The following is a 12,555-nucleotide window of genomic DNA, read 5'->3' on the forward strand; positions in this document are numbered from 1 at the left end:
CAGCAGCTTATAATAAACACTTCAGCATGATAGATCAGCCATACATAACAAATACACAATCCAGCACAGAACAAAAAAGCACGTGCAATTATGAATCACACCACCAATTTGGATGTTTTAGGATTTAAAAAACACATTTTTATTAAATTTTATTTCTTAATATTTTGGTCAAATTGTACAAATCCAATTAATTCAAACATTTGAACTTTTCCCTAACTGAAAATAAAATTCAGTTGTGTTGTGTTAATCTTCAATTGAGATGGAACGTGTGTGGTCTTTGTTTAGTCAATCAGCAATACAAATTTGCCTTCACTTGAATCATGCTGAACACTGTGAAGTGCATACTTTGTACGGCTATTTGCTTTTTCAGAAATTAAGACAAACGTATTATCAAATTATCAAAATTAGTAATGATTTTAAAACACATTTCTCTTCTGATTCATATGTACATCGTTGTTTTATTAAAAATATTAATATTTTTACCAGTCTATGATTAGTCATAATATCATTGTACATTGCATACTGCTTTCCTGGGTGTGTTTTTATTTTTTCCTGTAATATACTGTATGGCTTCTTTTCACTAAACTGGACTGGATTTATCCAAAAAATCACCCAATGTCCCTCAAATTTAATTGGAAATTGTGCAATAAATTATGCATGAATCTGATTTAAAGATTTATAATTTTATATAGTATACTGTATATAGAAACACAAATTGCATATACTGTATACATGTAAATTGGAGAGTGAATCATCATTCATGGAACTTTAGTAATAGAAACATGCACTAACACTAAAATGTGGCCTTTTGTCTGAGGAGAAAAGCGAGAATCTTGTGCACAACATCTGTAGCAGCAAATGAACAGGTGCGTGTGCAGCCTTCCTCATCTAGTTCATATTTCATTTCAGCTCGACTGCTTTGATGAATATGCTTTTTCCGAGTTTCAGAACGCCGAATGTACCTTCTTAAATATATAATATTTCATATCAACAGTTCCGCACTGTTTGCCTCTTTTTGTAGAATATTAAAAGAAACTCAAGCCATGAAAACATGATAAGGTGTGCTTGTTTGGTTGTTTTATATAACAAAATGGAATTAAATGCCTGGAAACTTCATTGATGGATGGAGAAGCCACGTGCTCTGGTTGACATTGACCTGATAGAGAGAATTAATGCTGACACCTTGCAAAAGAATGTAGGTCTGCACACAATTCCAGGCCCTGTTTTTCCCCTTCATTTTCTGATAGAGAGTAAGTAAAAGAGTGCTGTCAAAAGTATTGGGCTGTATCAATGACAGGGCTCATTATTTTTCTGTGCTGCAAGCCTGCTGTTGGCATTAGAGAATGTCTTCTTATTTGTCTTTTCCTGATTGTTTCTACTATCCATGGTGCATTTACCACTACTGTTGAGCACAGATCAGATTGAAGGGGTTTGCAAATCAAATGCGTCTACAGATCAGTTTTTGCAATAAACTGGAAAAAAAAAAAAACATTCACTTTAATACATCCCAGGCTCAATCTGTTTTTTTTTCTTATCATTTTAGAATAACTAGCTTGACGACTGGGCAGATGTTTTAATTTTCTTTTATCCATTAGATGCTATATGTTCAGTGTTTAGAATTAATTAAAAACAGTATTTTTGGTCTGCTGCTGGGTCCTGACATCTTATATGATGTATATTGCATCTTCAATGCAATGTTGGACATCTTTTAATGAAATTAGAATTTGTTTTATACACTAAAAATACAAAAATAAAAGAATGTTCCAAAAGCATACTGTATCTATCAAATTTGCTTCCAGTGATGTGGATGGTCAATCCTAGAGCTTAGAGATTACTAGTTTACATCCATACTGTGACACAAGTTGATCAAAGCTGAGTTTCCACTAAATTGTGCTGAATGCCATGTGAGTGTCCATAGCTACCCATTACTAGAAAGGAAGGTCATCTAGAAGATGTCTGCCTACTACTATGTTGGCACCACGTACTCATTGTGGTGTTCTACAACACCACTGGGGAAGAAATTTTAGCAACCTCCATTGAGTAAAGGTTATCTTCATATTGGAGCAATACAGGGGAAAATAAGCTATTTGTATCTTTATTTTGATTGATTTATTAAAAAAAGAAACTGTTGTAGAACTATGTAGTCAGTTTTTCAAATATCTTATGAGCCATTCCTGATACTACACTGTAGCATCAATGTGTAAAACAGTATTCACATATAGCTTGTCTTTGCATGGAACCTTCTCCCTGTATTAAAAATAAAATTACAATGATAACAGTGAAGGGAAGGAACCTTTACTAACCCATTTATTTGGTAAACTTGTGTGGTACAGTATCTGTATCTCATACAGTTACCATGGCTTCTTGGTAGGTTATGATATAAGATTATAAGGCCTGAATGATCCCATCCTTGTAAGCATGTATTGTAAAGACACAATGTTGAACACAATATCATAGTGAATTCAGGGTTCAACTACACAACAGAATTAGGCAACCAAGATAAATTGTGAAAATGCAGAGGAAAACAGGTAAAATACAAAATTGCTAATTAATTTATTGTGAACAATGGGAATTTCTCCTCAGACATCCCTACGTTTTATTCCTTTCCTCTATTTTACATGTACATTTATTTCCCTGATTTTCCAAATCTTTTACACCATCACTGCAAGTTATGTACATGTAGTTTCCTGGAATAAATGTATTTTTAAAACTAATGATGTGTCAGGTCTGTTTGTAATGTATCTTATGCTACAGTATTATTTTGTAGTAATCTCAAAAAGAAGCCAGATTTAACAATGGAAAGCAAAGATTCAAATTCCTTATGAGTCCCACATATAACAGAAAAGTGTAAACTCATTTAGCTGGAAAAGGGCCTTTGCATTATTCATCACCAACTGTGCTTTATTATCAGAAGCAGTTTCCTCTGAGAAACCTGAGGAGTTCTGGAGAATACAGATTGTTTATAATTGAGAGGGGAGCCATAGGATTAAGGTCAGATTTACTTGTGGGGAAATTGTGTGAGTGGATGGATGTAATTAAGAAAAAAATCACATTGACTCTCTGGTATTTCAAGAAAATGAGGTGCAAGACTAGGTCACAGGAAAGAGTGCCAGGAAGGTCAACTACAAGATCAATTTTTCTTAAAGATCTTATGCCTGCTCCCCCTCAAAAAATGAAAATGTAAATATCATTACCTACTCTTTAGTCTACTTATTTCCCTTTGCTTTCTGTTTTATAAATTGTGAATAGGACATTTTTAAATGTCTGCATCTACAAATACAGTCTTTCTCTGTCTTGTGAAGTAGAGTGAACTTGGATCATTATTTTCACACTCTAAATCTCCACTACACACACTTGTCATGTGTTAGTACATGAGAAAAATGAAAGAAACTACAACATAAATAATCTGATATTTTGATGGGTAAAATGATGTATAATATGTGGCTCCTTACTGTGTGTATATATAGCCGGCAAAGGATCAAGTAAAGGTTAGAAAATAAAAGAGGAGAAAAGAAATGCAATGTTTCATCTGTGGAGCCTTTTTTAGGTGTGAAGAAAGCTCCACAGCTGAAATTTAGTGTCTTTTTTTCTCTTTTGAGCATTGAATAAGCCTTTACTTTTGGTTTGCAGCCTACACATGATGGTGCAGTTGCCTACTTGAACTACATACTGTTTATATGACCTTGTACAGTACATATAACATAGACATAGATAATATAGCTTATTGTCTGAAACTGTGCAAATAATCTAATTATCCTCTGTAAGTCTAATACAGTGAGTTCACCTTAATATGTACTGTATATTAAGTCCATGTCAAGAGATCACGTTTTTAGCTAAAATTTAAGCACAGTACGTGAACAGAGCTGCAGTCAATAAGCAGTATTTTTCTGTTATTTGTCAAACAACCAGCATATTTGGTTTTCTGGCTTGGGTTTCTCTTTGCTTTCGTTCTCAAACCAGGCTAATTGATTTCAATCACAACTTTATGATGTCTATAGAGGTCTTAAGCTTAAGAATTCCACTTTGTTTTTGTGTTCACTGAGATTAGGTTTTTGTGATAAATGTCATGAAATAGAAGGAGGACACAAAAAACAAGAATCACAAAGGGTGTTTTCTTTTCAGTGATGTCTTTATCACATGATGTCTTTTTGTTTTGCTCTTCTACTTTTCTAGAAAATGTTTTTTCAGCCGCATATAGACACTGCCTTGTGGTGGCAGAAGGTTATTAATGGAAACTTATTTATGGTATTTCCTGTCATTGCTCTCCAAGTCTTGTATTTTGCTCTTTATGTTGCTCTAGAACATGCCAGACTCTTTGTAAGGTGGATCATGTGTGGATGCTGCTAATTGCCTGCAAATAAGCTAATTTGACAAAGCACAGCAAGTGCATTTGGGAAGAGTACATATGCCTGACTAAGAACACTACTCCATCTGGCAAAATAATTATATTTTTCTTTTTTCTTTTACACTATAGATTGCCTGAAATATCATAACTAATAATGAGACTGCATTGCCATAGAAACTCTTTGAACACAGAAATGGTGTCATTATGTGATAGACTCATATTATTCTTAGTTTTGGCATTATTGCATGGAAACATATTGAATATTGTAAGAAATAGGGGGTTACAAAGTTAGTGAAATATCAGCAGTTAGTCAAGCAGGTAAATCAATAATTGAAGCAATCATAACCCGAAACATGAAATGATTTTGGCAAGAATGTACCCAAGTTGTTGATGTACAGTATCTGGAGACACCTGAATTCCTTTTTCTCTGGTACAGCAATGACACACTAAACAGCACACAATATAAACATACAACATACAAGCTACAGTATGTACAAACTTACTAGGATGGTGTTTCAGGGGCCTACTGTACATCCTGAAAACAAAAACAGACTGCTAACAAGGATTCAGCTCTTATATAACACCTACCTGAACAATGACCAAAAAAGAAAGCTGTCTTCTAAACTAAACAGAATATGACCGATAGATAAATCTCTCTCTCTGTAAACTTGGATGCTAGAAAATGAATTGAAACCTTTTCTAAAAATGCATTCCTTAACCAGGAGAGGCCGTTTTTAACTAAGGGATTTTTTATACAGGAAATCAGAGTTTCTAACAACAACAAAATAGCAAGCTTTCTTAACAAAGTTCAAATAATTAATCCCAATCAGTTCTTGACTGATGATCTGGGCAAGGAGCTCCGACTTCCAACTTTGTGTTCCCATCTTCCCTCCTGTCTCTCTTGTCTTTCTTCTGTTGGCCTGTTTCATTCTGTGGTCCTGGAGTGTTGCTTGACAATTTATAATTTACCCAGAACTTAATTAACTATAGAATTTTGCACCCTACATCATAGAAACATATCTTTGCTTTGACGTTGCCGAGAACTGGAAATGTTGACAGTAACCAGGTGTAATCCATTGTATCTAGATTCTTCAATAGTCACTTACAATAGCCTGTTACAATATAGTAAAGTAAGAGCCAGAGATGCAAAGTTCAGTACATTTCATCTCCATACTGTAAGTATTCAGTTATATTGTTGTAGCAGATGTAGATACCAGGAATACTGCTCCACTGAGAGTGACAGGGGTAAGTAAAATATTGATGCTGAAAGGAATTTTTCAGAACACTGTCTCATAATTCAGAATAAATAAATTCTTGCATTTATTTTGTTCAGACACATAGAAAAAAAAATCAGACATCATAATAATATATAAAAGATTATAAACCAAAACCCAAGAATCATAGCCATTTCTTAAATTAAAAGCCATACTGTACCTTCAGCTTCAACGACACTGATAGTATATTTGTTCATGAGTCTAAAGCAGCAATGTCATTTATTGTAGGATGAAGACCAGAACTTTACAAAGAGAAAGCCATAAGTTTCATAATATTCTGTTCCCCTGCAACAGAACTCACTGTATCACCTCTAAATATATATCCAATACCACGCACAGTCAAGGCACCTCTGGACAATTTCAGAACACTCAGATGACATCTTGTATTTCGAGCAACCTTATTTACTGCATCTCTTGCAGAAAATGACCAGCTGTTTACATTGGTGAGACAGGAAGGAGACTAAGAGACCATTTCAGGGAACATGTCAGGACTGTGAGGATCAAAGATCTCTCCGAACCCCTAGTTTCCCATTTCATACTGATCTTTCTGTCTGCGTTCTCGCAGAGGGGTTTTGGAGCTCCTATTACAGAAAGACATCCACAACCAAAATGATCCCGAAACTAGGATCGCACCTTCCCCCTTCTCTCAATGACAGACTCATTTCCTTCTAATCCTCTCTATTCATTTGCAGGTTTTGACTTCACACCTCTCTTCCCCTCTCTTGACTTCACATCACCTGAGTGTCGATACTGCTTCTCTCATGCTCCTGTTTCCTTTCCACTCCTGTCTTTTGTTCTCCCATTCCTTATCAACTGCCATTTTTCTTCTCTCCCCCACACCTAAAGAGAAGGCTCCACAGCCAAAATGTTGTCTCTTTTCTTTTTAACATGGGATACACTTTTACTTGTTCTTTTGCACACTAGGAGTCATTGACTTAATTATTGAGTTTCACAATGAGCAACTACTGTAAGGTGCTTACTAGCCACAAAAAACTCAAACAAAAAAAGTCCATATTACAAATCCATTGCTCACTCTTGAACTCTGCATCCTGCACCAAATATTGGATTCCTTTACCAGGAAAAGAATTGTCACACCTGTGCAGAAATCCACTTCTGTTACTAACATTCTTATCACATATTTGTGGTGCATGAACCTGTCAACTGTGTTTACATAGGTGTTCTCATTTGTGTGATAGGGTTAATTCATATTACAAATGTTAAATACATATGAAGCGAATATAAATGGAATCACAAATTATCTCTTATTCCTTACTACTGTATATATATATATTATATATATAGTAACATAATATAAATATAGTATAGTAATAATATATTAATATAATATATATATATTATTCCTTACTATAGATTAGTAGATATTAGTTTGATTGGCTGGGCCACTTTTTGATGCCTCAAATCTCAAATAAAAATGAATAACCGTTTATTTTTCAAGAGGCTGATCTCAGGAACATGGAGCATGTTAGGTCATGTGTACTTCTGTTTAATACCAGTGTAACACTAGTAATTTAGAAGAAAAAAATATCTTAACACTAAAAATTAGTTTTAATTGGATTTAATTATCATCCGATAATATTGTTGCAGGTATCAGTGAGATATTTTAATTAAATTAAGGAAGGTAATCTGGTCATTTTAGTTGCACCTGACGTGCATTGATAATTATTGAGCCCAGGTGAGAAGGAGGCGGTCGGAATCTTTTTTAAAGAGAAGGTTGGAATCTGGAAGAAAGGGAATATATGTCAGAAAAAAAGCAAGGAGGACAAAAGCCGAGGAGACAAGTCAGTTCTTTCTGTTTATATTTCTTCAATAAAGCTGGTAGAAAAACATGACTACACTGAGTCAACTCCACAGACTTTGTATTCAAAATATGTTTTAAACATTCCAGGAATATTCAATTTTTTTTGTAACATCAGAAGATCTGAAAGAAAAATGCAGACAAACAGTATGGTGGGCACACAGCCACTGTCTTTTGAGTGAAGCATTGAGGCATTGAAGTGGTCTTTTATATTCTTTATATCACACATTCAGTGATTATACAATGTAGTGAGTAGTAAATATTATTCTTATCCATTGGTTGCTTTGGCATTTGAACAAAAACTGATAAAGGAAACTATTTCTGTATGAAAAGAAAAGCAATTTTGGGGGGATGTAGACCATGTGGAGTATGGACTGTGGGTTCAATACCTGTGTAGAAGTGTTGCATACACAGGGTCTTGTATTTATCAGGATGAAACTTTCTAAATTAAAGACGTTGTAATCATGCTATGTTTTGACCCAATAAGGTTATTTAAAGTGTTGAGAAAATAAGGATCTAAGTGCAGAGATTTCAATTAAATGTTTGCTAAAAATCCTTTTGGCATTGACTAGCTTCATTCATTTGAATACATTTCTATCTTGAAGTACTATATACTGTACTACTGGGTGAGAGGAATACCAAAACTGTGGCATTGATTTAGTTATTTCTTTATGTACTGTACTGTACACCAACAGGAAGAAAGTATGAATGCATAATCCTCATCATTGTCATCTTTTGATTTTCTTAATAACTGAAGGTGACATTTGTTTTTTTTTACTTTTTATTGTCCTTTCTTAATATCTCCTTAATGAAGGCTCTTCCTTTTTATTTCAGTCTAAAAGCTTTTTATCTATACCTCAGACATCCTCTCAGTCTATTCTTTAGGATAGCTTTGAATGCATTAGAATCTTTGGGTTTGAGATATGATAGACATACTGTACAGTACCTGAATTATCCCAAACCTGGTAAAGCCAGGTTTCTGTCAAGCATAAAAGACATATAAAATAGTAAAATGAATAATAGGGAAATAGAAACACACATTTTCTTCTGCACTGCATCCAGCAGAAATCCCAACTCACTTGCTCTTCATTTTGAATATTTGACCTGCAGAGGAAGTGAGAGTGCAGGTACTGTAATATACCCTCCAGAGCATAAAGCAAATGCTAATGTCAAAACAAATAGGACATTGTACAGTATGTCTAGTACTTCAGTTAAGATTCTGTGCTGTGCCACAAGTTTGATTGGTCTGCAAAGGTGCACTATGCAGGATGTCCATAGTTAATTAGTACTATATTGTACATAATATAACTAATTGTTTTTTTATTTACTTATATGTAGCTTTTGTTTCTTCAGTAAACCTCACACATCTTCACTATGTGTTTTACCTAATTATGGTCATAAAATTATAACTGTGAGATCTAACATTTGATGAACTAACTTGTTGTTAGTTATGATTGTTTTTGCTGATACAAACATCTGTGCACTCATTTTGAGAATGTGAGTGAGAGCCATGAATAACAAATGAAGGATTGTAAAGTCTTGCAATCTTTCAGGTGAAGAAAAAAACTTTAGAGCTATATCTAACTTCTAATAATGCTCAGTGGAATTATTGATTGTATCAATGATGAATCATGTCACATCCATTGGCTGTTGACTGTGCTGAGGGATCTGACATAGCACAATGGGCTTGCCCTTATCCTTTGCCTTCTGTTGGTGCTCACATTATCATATGTACTTAGCTAACCTATAGATAAAGCACTAAGATAAAACACTAAAAAAACTGTTCAGGGAGATATTTTTTACAAATGACCAGACTACACCTCAGAACTGTGTAGCTCCTTAAAACTGGGAATTATTTTCACAGCTTTTGATGCAATTTTGAACAGCTCCTCCTTTTGAATATTTGGAAATCAAATATAGATGGAGTTCACATAGGGCTTTAGAAGGAATCAGGTTAGATCGCTTATATCTAAATCAGAACTTCATAAATTATATATTAAAGGCATGTGTTGTAGATTATCTGTTATGTTAAATATCCATATGCACTGAAATAACACTGAAACATATTAAACTATTTTTTTACTTTGAACTGTTTCAAGACTTTATCAGATCTTACATTAAGGACATTGTTCAACGACTTGTCTGTTTCAGTCTGAAGAGTGCTGCAGAACAAAATGTAGTAATGTAAGAATAATCATAAGTAAAAGAAAACTAGAAGATTTTTTATTAAAAAAGAAACTAAAGATGTGTACTGCAGTGTGAAATATAGAACTGAGAGGAATGGAAGACAGCTGAGCTGATCAAATAGGTAAACAGTGTTATTACAGTGATATCTGCAGAATTATTTTTTTCCCTATATAGTTATTTGCACTGCATTGGTCAAAAGGGGACTGTAGCCTAAATTGTCCTAAAGGTGAGAGTTTGAAAGAAAGTGGTAATACTGTTTAAATCTTGTCTTTGGCATTGAATAGAGAAGCATATTAACACATAAAGCCCACAGTTTGGGGGTATTCCTGACTCTTACCCAGTTAAGTCTGAAATCATGCTCATTGAGATCACCATCCAATACAACATTTCTAATAGTAGAATACATGTCTAAAAATGGAATTTTACCCTTGTTTATACATTCTCTTTAGTTCAGTGTGCTTTCTTAACAATTTCAGACACATATTTTGTTTCAGTGAAGTCTATTTTGCACTCCAATGAGTGGAAGGTTGCATTAAGTAATTTGTAGAAATTCTGAGCTCTAACCCCAACCTAGTGCAAACCCTAAACTAGGGTTAGGGTTAGGATTCCTGCAAGAGGTAGACCTTTTTTGATGTCATGGCTGTGCTTTAGGTCAGAAATGGTATTTAGGAAAGGTGTTATTACAGTGATATCTGCAGAATTATTTTTTTCCTTATATAGCTATTTGCACTGCATTGGTCAAAAGGGGACTGTAGCCTAAATTGTCCTAAAGGCGAGAGTTTGAAAGAAAGTGATAATACTGTTCAAAATCTTGTCTTTGGCATTGAATACAGAAGCATATTAACACATAAAGCCCACATTTTGGGGGTATTCCTGACTCTTACCCAGTTAAGCCTGAAATCATGCTCATTGAGATCACCATCCAAAACATAATTTCTAATAGTTGAATACATGTCCAAAAATGGAATTTGACCCTTGTTGACACATTCTCATTAGTTCAGTGTGCTTGCTTAACCATTTCAGACTCGTATTTTGTCTCAGTGAAGTCTATTTTGCACTCTAATGAGTGGAAGGTTGCATTAAGTAATTTCTAGAAATTCTGAGCTCTAATCCTAAGCTAGTGCAAACCCTAAGCTAGGGTTAGGGTTAGGATTCCTGCAAGAGCTAGACCTTTATTGATGTCATGGCTGTGCATTAGGTCAGAAATGGTATTTAGGAAAGGTGTTATTACAGTGATATCTGCAGAATTATTTTTTTCCTTATATAGCTATTTGCACTGCATTGGTCAAAAGGGGACTGTAGCCTAAATTGTCCTAAAGGTGAGAGTTTGAAAGAAAGTGATAATACTGTTCAAAATCTTGTCTTTGGCATTGAATAGAGAAGCATATTAACACATAAAACCCACAGTTTGGGGGTATTCCTGACTCTTACCCAGTTAAGCCTGAAATCATGCTCATTGAGATCACCATCAAAAACAACATTTCTTATAGTAGAATACATGTCCAAAAATTGAATTTGACCCTTGTTGATACATTCTCTTTCGTTCATTGTGCTTGCTTATCCATTTCAGAAACATATTTTGTTTCAGTGACGTATATTTTGCACTCCAATGAGTGGAAGGTTGCATTAAGTAATTTGAAGAAATTCTGAGCTCTAACCCTAACCTGGTGCAAACCCTAAGCTAGGGTTAGGGTTAGGATTCCTGCAAGAGCTAGACCTTTTTTGATGTCATATCTGTGCTTTAGGTCAGAAATGGTATTTAGGAAAGGTGTTATTACAGTGATATCTGCAGAATTATTTTTTTCCAAATATAGCTATTTGCACTGCATTGGTCATAAGGGGACTGTAGCCTAAATTGTCCTAAAGGCGAGAGTTTGAAAGAAAGTGATAATACTGTTCAAAATCTTGTCTTTGGCATTGAATAGAGAAGCATATTAACACATAAAGCCCACAGTTTTGGGGTTTTCCTGACTCTTACCCAGTTAAGCCTGAAATCATGCTCATTGAGTTCAATATCCAAAACAACATTTCTAATAGTAGAATACATGTCCAAAAATGGAATTTTACCCTTGTTTATACATTCTCTTTAGTTCAGTGTGCTTTCTTAACCATTTCAGACACATATTTTGTTTCAGTGAAGTCTATTTTGCACTCCAATGAGTGGAAGGTTGCATTAAGTAATTTGTAGAAATTCTGAGCTCTAAACCTAACCTAGTGCAAACCCTAAGCTAGGGTTAGGGTTAGGATTCCTGCAAGAGCTAGAACTTTATTGATGTCATGGCTGTGCTTTAGGTCAGAAATGGTATTTAGGAAAGGTGTTATTACAGTGATATCTGCAGAATTATTTTTTTCCTTATATAGCTATTTGCACTGCATTGGTCAAAAGGGGACTGTAGCCTAAATTGTCCTAAAGGTGAGAGTTTGAAAGAAAGTGATAATACAGTTCAAAATCTTGTCTTTGGCATTGAATAGAGAAGCATATTAACACATAAAGCCCACAGTTTGGGGGTATTCCTGACTCTTACCCAGTTAAGCCTGAAATCATGCTCATTGAGTTCAATATCCAAAATAACATTTCTAATAGTAGAATACATGTCCAAAAATGGAATTTTACCCTTGTTTATACATTCTCTTTAGTTCAGTGTGCTTTCTTAACCATTTCAGACACATATTTTGTTTCAGTGAAGTCTATTTTGCACTCCAATGAGTGCAAGGTTGCTTTAAGTAATTTGAAGAAATTCTGAGCTGTAACCCTAACCTGGTGCAAACCCTAAGCTAGGGTTAGGGTTAGGATTCCTGCAAGAGCTAAACCTTTTTTGATGTCATGGCTGTGCTTTAGCTCAGAAATGGTATTTAGGAAAGGTGTTATTACAGTGATATCTGCAGAATAATTTTTTTCCATATATAGCTATTTGCACTGCATTGGTCAAAAG

Source organism: Lepisosteus platostomus, chromosome 21 (assembly GCF_059453375.1).
Source record: "Lepisosteus platostomus isolate fLepPlt1 chromosome 21, fLepPlt1.hap1, whole genome shotgun sequence".
Taxonomy (NCBI): domain Eukaryota; kingdom Metazoa; phylum Chordata; class Actinopteri; order Semionotiformes; family Lepisosteidae; genus Lepisosteus; species Lepisosteus platostomus.